The following is a 7,354-nucleotide window of genomic DNA, read 5'->3' as shown; positions in this document are numbered from 1 at the left end:
AGTAATGGCAAATATGGAGCCCAAACTGGCCATCTTCTATAACTAGGCATGGCGCTTAGCTGTGGGACAGGGACACCAACCCATGCACAAAAATTTTGACCTACAATCTGTCCTTCCCTGCAAAACATACTGGGGCATTGGTGGTACAGAACTTGTAGGCTTGGTCAACCCATGACTGGTCCAACCTGAGGCCCAAGCCACAAGAAATCCTCCCTTGATACTGCCTTGATGTCCAGGAATAAAAGGCAGGACAGCCTGGAGACCCAGGATAGAACTAAACATGACTGGTGCCAAAAAGAAAGACAAAAATCAATGAAATGATTCCTAATGATATTCCTCTATACTCATAGATCAGTGCCTAGCCCAGTTAACATCAGAGGGGAATCATCCACCAACCAATGGGAACAGATACAGAGACTGATAGCCAAGCACTAAATTGAACCAGAGGAACCTCACAGAAGGGGAAGAAGGGCAGAAGAAGTCAGAAGAGTCTAAGACCCAAGAAAACATGGCCCACATGGCCCACTGAAACTACTAAGCAGGGCTCATAGGGGCTCACAGAAACTGAACCATAAACAGGAATACTGTACAGGTCTATGCTAGATCCTCTGCACATAGTTTATAGTTATGTTGCTATATGTACCTTGGTGGTTTTGTTGGACTTCCAACAGTGGGAGTGGAGGGTGTCTGTCTCTTTTCCCTTTGCTTGAAGACCCTTTTACTCCTACTGGCTTGCCTCATGCAGGCATGATAATGAGGGTGTCTCCCTAGTAATATTATGTCTTGTTAAATCATTTGTCATACCTATTCCTAAGAGGACTGATTTTTGTTGTTAATTATTTGCTGTTGATTTTCATCATTTAAATAGAAGAGTAAAGGACTATTTGGCTGAGAAGTCATTCAAATGATTCTTAGGTCTTACCAGATGGTAAATATAATCAGACTGGAAATCTGAAGTTTAACGAGAGGGTCTACAGGTTCATGTCCAGTCTACATTTAGTAGCAAGACTCTGGTGTGTGTGTGTAAACTCAAACAATAGAGTTGAGACCAGTGGGTTGAACCCAGTACTCTACAAGCTGAGATGATTTCAAATTTAAGACCAGCTTTGTTACAAAACCAGACCCTGTCCAAAATAAAACCACAATATTACTAACATAAATCAGGTTCAGTTAATAAAAATAATGCAGTTAAACCTAACAGATCTTTAGAGGCCATCATAGGGCATCCATTCCCGAGATCAATGAAACAGAAATATTTACTCTCTGATAGAGCAGAGCTGGATTGCTTATTCTCTTTGAATCTCAAGTTATGGCCTTTTAAAGGTAAACTTTTTAAACTCAAGTCATCAGATTATAAAAATAAAAATGGAAAATAAAAAAATCAAATGGATTTTTAACTATAAAAAGAATAAAGTATTGAAAAGGAAATGAAAGTCTGTATTTAAACTAGGGTATATGAAAAGCCATAACAAAGACAGGAAATGATTTTTTTATTTAGTTTGACATCATAAAACTGAAAAGAAAAAAAAAGGTGAGAAATTGTTTGATTAAAGCAAAGAGTCCCCAGGTTCTGAGAATGAGTCTCCAGGTCAGTACTGAGAATATGGAGGATGAGCTACTGCTTTCATATAGGACTCTACCACATACTACAGAACTATTAGTAATATTCTTGACCCCCATCACTAGACTCCATTTGATATAGTTACCCTCTCTTCCATCAGTAAGAAGAATACTTCCAAACATTGCTGCTATTATATCGTAGGCATATTTTGGCTGGCAGGTCAGTGTTGTACCTCATAGGTTCCAAAGCTGAATAAGATGGTTGATAACTTTTTACCCCCAATAATTTGTTTTCTTTTTTTTTTTTTTTTTTTTTTTTTTTTTTTTTTTTTTGGAGACAGGGTTTCTCTGTGTAGCCCTGGCTGTCCTGGAACTCACTCTGTAGACCAGGCTGGCCTCAAACTCAGAAATCCACCTGCCTCTGCCTCCCAAGTGCTGGGATTAAAGGCGTGCGCCACCACCGCCCGGCACCCCCAATAATTTGTATAGCATCTCCAGCACTATAGTAATAGTCGGCAAGGAGGTTGCTTCTAGCTTGGTTTCAAGTTGATTTCTCTGTGTCCTCTATCTGAAATGTATGTTATCATCAGCTGAAGAGGTTCTTATCATGTAGTTCTGTTGGGTAACTATGGGGCATTGAATGAGATTGGTCCTACAGACTGCTTGAATACTTGGTTCATCTCTAGTTGTTGGAGCTGTTTAGGAAAGATTATGAGCTGTAGCCTTGGAGGAGATATATAACCAGGGGTGGAGACTGAAGTTTCAAAGACTCATACCTTTCCCAGTGTTCTCTCTGCTGCCTGTTTTGGGGCTAAGATGAGGGCTCTCAGCTGCTGCTCAACCACCATGCCTGCCTGCATGTTCATTGCCATGATGTTAATGGATTCCTATCCTTTTGGACTGTAATCCCCAAATAATTCTGTAAGTTGCCTTTATCATGTTGTTTTATCATAATGATAGGAAGGTAATTAATACAGCGTCCAAAAATAGTGGCCTCAGTCTTTATTGTTTTGGAAATTACCGGGAGTTCCTTGGTCAACAATTAATTAGACTATATCCCACCTGAGGTTTTGGTTTAAGCAGTTCTATATGAAAAATGAGGGTACTGGTATGGTAAACCATGGATTTTATCACATTAAATATTTATTTAAATTTACTAACATTTTTGTAAAGAAAATAACACTTCTTCTTTAATAAGAATGTTGACAATGTCCATCGACACATGGCCAAGATGGACTTTAGCGAGGCGTCTTGTACGGGTGCAAGACTTTAAGGGAGGAGAATGTTCAGTACAAACCAGAACATCCAATGCTACAGCACTTCATCTTAGGAGAGCACCCACATGTTGCCATGTGTGTCAGGTGCCTTGACATAAGGAATGTTCCAAATCCATGGCCGATCTTTACTCCCATAGAGTTCTGGAGGCATGATTTCTACAATGAATCATGATTTTCTCAATTTTTAATTTTCTGGGGTGTAACTCAATCAGGATTAAGTAACTTGTCTAGGAGCATTTTTTTATAAACAATACTACTGTGAGTTTAGTTTTATGTACTTATAATGTACAAGTGATTTTAAAACAATACATCTTGGAAAGCTGGTATGGTGGGGTGTATATAGATACACCCTAGCACTTGCAAAGTTTATGCAGGAAGACCAAAAGTGTCAGGAAAGCCTGAGCTATACAGTGAATTTGAAGCCAGCCTGAATTGTGAAAAACAAGTGCCAATTCATTCACAAAAGCAAACCAATCACAATTACAGCATATTTCTCCGTGGACATGATAAAGCCCAAAGACCTCGGAATGTTGTATTTTAGGGCTTAAAAGGAAACAAACAAATTTCCCAAAGTCAATCACTATGCCCAGAAAAGTCTACCTTTGTACTTTTAGACTCAAGAAAACACAAAATTTCCTCGACAAAGGCATAAAGTAAGACAATTCATGACCTATAATCTAGAATTGCCTGGCATACTTATAAGAATCATGCATTGAGAAGAGGAAGGTAAAAGCAACCACAAGAGCAGAGGAAATGATAAATCTCATCAGAACAGTAGAAGAAGAAACAAAAATCAAAAGATTCTATGGTAGAAAAACAAACAGAAGATAGGAACTATCACACCCCTCTAAATAATAACCATGAATGACAATGGTATTAATTGTCCAGTTAAAATACACAGAGTGGATGATTGAATTCAACACTATGAAAAAAAAAATGCCCCATTGAGGAAGACATACATAAATGGAATGTCAAAGCATTTGCTGTGTTCTTAGTTACTCACGTATCAGTCATATACGTGAAAATACTGTGTACATTCTCATGAGGTACAAAGTTCAGTGAGACAAGAACCTGAGCTGTTTTATAGACTAATATTTTCTTGTTCCTTTGCTCCAAGGAATACATTTATTACATTGTGGCTAAAGATGAAATATTTGTTCAAGGGTATTATATTTTCTTTCTTACAAAGAAATTCATAGCATCACTTATCTAATTTGTCTCATAAAAATATAAAATTTAATAATGTTAAGCAAGTCTGAATATACTTTGTAATAGAAGTTAAAATTACTCATGAATAATTGGATTAGAATTCATCTTATTATTCACATAATGATAGGATTTAGAAAAGTGAGTTCTCTTAGAGTTGATTGTTTATCTTTCTACAATTTACCAGCAATGTATACTTACATATTTTATTTAAGCTGTATAAGGTTAAGTTTTCACATTTCATTAAAAAAAAACTAAATCAAACAAACAAAAAGTAAAACCAGTAGCTATTAACACATAGTGTTGTTTTTAAGACTGAATTATGGAAATAAAATTGAAGACAATGTTTAGTATAGGTAAGAACAAAACAAATATTTTACTTCAGATATTTTATTCTGGAAAATAAAGCCTAGCCATGTTAAAATAGAGTATTTCAACTTTTACCTAACCACTGTCAAACTATCACAATTATAACTGAGTGATACAGTTTGGAGAAGGGAAATTAAATTCTGAGGAATTTTGAAATCATACTTTCATAATCTCTCATTTAGGCTCTTTTACTTTTACATTACTATTTATTAGTAGAACTTTTGATACTGCCAATGATTTTTATTTAGCTAGAAAAGAGAAATAATAACCAATATGATTACTAATACTTTAATAAATAATGTTGTTTTATTTATATTCATGCCAATGTATAAAGAAAAGAATAAAATATGGCACACTTTCTGTGATATACATGTAGAGGTCATGAAATTAAAGGGAAAGCAATTTGAGAAAAGGGGATCAGAAAATGGATGGAAAGTAGACAAGGGTGTGTAATGGGACCAATATGAGCTAAGGACACCAGGCAGGAAATGATTGAAATAAATCCCATAAGTTCTTTCCTTCCCACAGTTTGTAAGAATTTTATTTTCCTAAATACAACTGTTTTTTTGTTTTTCAATCATAGAAAAGAAATAAGCATTCCACAAAACTGTGGAAAAGGAGAAACAGTTCTGTCATTCCATTTGGCTTAGACTTGACATCTTTCTCATCACAAGCTCTGATCTCTATTTACCTCTATTTACCAAACATACATACTTTTGTGGTTACCACCACTCAGCATATTGGTTTATGTCTACCTTTTTAAATTGACAGTTTCTATGCTGTTACTTGTAAAATAATTTACTAACCTATCTGTTTTTATTGAATGATTAGGGTCTTTTTATAATAAATAATATTGTGGCAAACATCTTTACACAGAAAGCTTATTAATTTTTTATAATGCATATATACTAATACAGTCATAAAGAGAAACAAAGAAAACAAATATATGAAGAAACTGGTAAAACAGCCATCAACTCTCATGAGGGTTATAACATTAAAATGAAACATTATGGAATTGTTGTTGGGAAAATGAACTCCATCTGCAGGAGACACTATGCCAGAGAGGCTGTTTCAGAAGACAGTAACAGAAGATCCAAATCTCCTTTAACAATATGCTGCATGAAATGAAGTTCAAATAGCCATTAGGAACTAGAAATTTTGCTCATTCACTATAAAATAAGGATTTGCAAGTTGATGAACTCTTATTTTTGTGCTGCAGAATGTTCTGCCAGTCACTGATAAAATTCTGCAGAAAACGTTAGTTGGTACCAAAGTGTTCAAATCATATGTGATGGACCTGTTTACCAAGTAATTCATTTTGAATAAACTTACATCTCTAGCAATAAGTAGTTTTATAAAGAAGTTAAATCTCTTTGGCAAGGTATACAGCTCAACTTCTGTCTCTTTATAGTAGATATTTTACCAGACATGCCCAATGAACCACAGGCTCAAAACTCATGGTCTTTGTGAGTTCCTCCAACACTGACTCTAAGACTGACTCTATAGCCATCTCTAGACTGTCAGATAATTGAACCAAAACATAACAATTTTTGCATGAGCATCTCTTGAATGATTCATCTACTTCATAAAAATAGAAATACCTCCGATCAGTCTCAAAATGCATGGTTAAATGCCTACAGAAACTGCTCTTAGAGGCATTCCGGGTGTGGCTGCTATGTCACATGTACATCAGTAGGTGGCAGAGAGGAGAGAGGCTATGTCTAAACTCAATGTTCTGACCTATGTAGACCTAAATGATTAGTAGCCTAACATTCCTAAATAAAAGAAAGCCTAAGATAACCACCAGCCCAGCACCACACAGACCCAAAGGGGCTCCCAGGATGGGGAATGAGCCAGAGACCAGAAGAATCCTGCCTGGGACTGTAGGCCCCAAGGTGGAAGTGAGTATAAGACAGACAATGCTTACATGGGGCCACTCAGGCTGGCCAAGTGAGTAGCAAGTCCGAAACAACCACCAGACCACCAGACTGGCGCCATGGCAGATGGATAAGAAGCTAGCCTGAGATGACTACCAATTCAGCATCAGGCAGGGCTGCTGGGGTCATGGTGGGGTGGACCACACCCAAGATGACCCATGCCCAGTGACATAATGCAGGAGCAGGCCTTAGCACTCCTGAGACTTCTCCTGAGATGACCTGTGACACTCTGAGACTCCTGTGCATCACTAAGAGGAGCAAGTCAGTGGTAGAGAAATGGAAGAGAAAGAGTAACAAAAAACTGTGAGCACAGTGGAGTTTCTCTCAGGGGCGTGAGAGCAGGAGAACCTGCAGGCTGACCAGCTCTGATTCCTTTCAGGCCCAGATCTTAGGCTTTCAATTAACCCACCCCAACATCTAAGTCATTAAGGAACAGCTGGGGTGCACAAAGTGGCCATTCTTTCAGATCCAAAACTACAGGATCTCCATGACATAGGGCAACAATAGGATTTCTGAGAGAAGTCCTAGTGAGATTCCAGTATTGATATGTTAGCAGAAGCCACAGGTCTCCTACCAGACTAACAAGTCATTGCAGTGATCATTTGCAAGCAAAGAACTATGGACATAGGTCATCATGTGGGACACACTGTGATACACTATAGCTTCTATAATGATGCTTTTTCTCTGTTAGATGGAGGGGAAGATGAGTTGAATTGGGTGCATGTTGTGAAAATCACAAAGAACCAATAAAAAGTTTGGTTTTTTAAGACCTGCATTAATAAGCTCATAAGACCCTAGAAGAGAGACATTGATTCAAACTACAGAATCATCAAAATTAATTAAATCTAATGTGAAATCATGAACATCTAGAATCCTTTGCAGAAACAGTAAATTGTGATTGGGTAATTTGTAACTGGAAGTGGGGTTAAAGCAGAGTAAACACCATTGCATTTGAGACCAGCAAGTTGGCCAAGGCCAGTCAAGTCCACAAGAGAGCAACTGAAG

General features: G+C 37.3%; 1 non-coding gene across 1 annotated transcript; it reads left to right on the top strand.

Annotated features, from left to right (window-relative positions):
• Window positions 1–6,054: 6,054 nt before the first annotated feature.
• LOC116076609 lies at window positions 6,055–6,186 on the top strand. Its single transcript, XR_004113017.1, has one exon. It is a non-coding gene; the product is annotated as a small nucleolar RNA SNORA17 (small nucleolar RNA).
• The last annotated feature ends 1,168 nt before the right edge of the window (window positions 6,187–7,354 follow it).

Source organism: Mastomys coucha, unplaced genomic scaffold (assembly GCF_008632895.1).
Source record: "Mastomys coucha isolate ucsf_1 unplaced genomic scaffold, UCSF_Mcou_1 pScaffold4, whole genome shotgun sequence".
In the NCBI taxonomy this organism is placed as follows: domain Eukaryota; kingdom Metazoa; phylum Chordata; class Mammalia; order Rodentia; family Muridae; genus Mastomys; species Mastomys coucha.
Note: the sequence above shows the minus strand (reverse complement) of the source record. Positions and strands in the feature narration are given on the sequence as shown.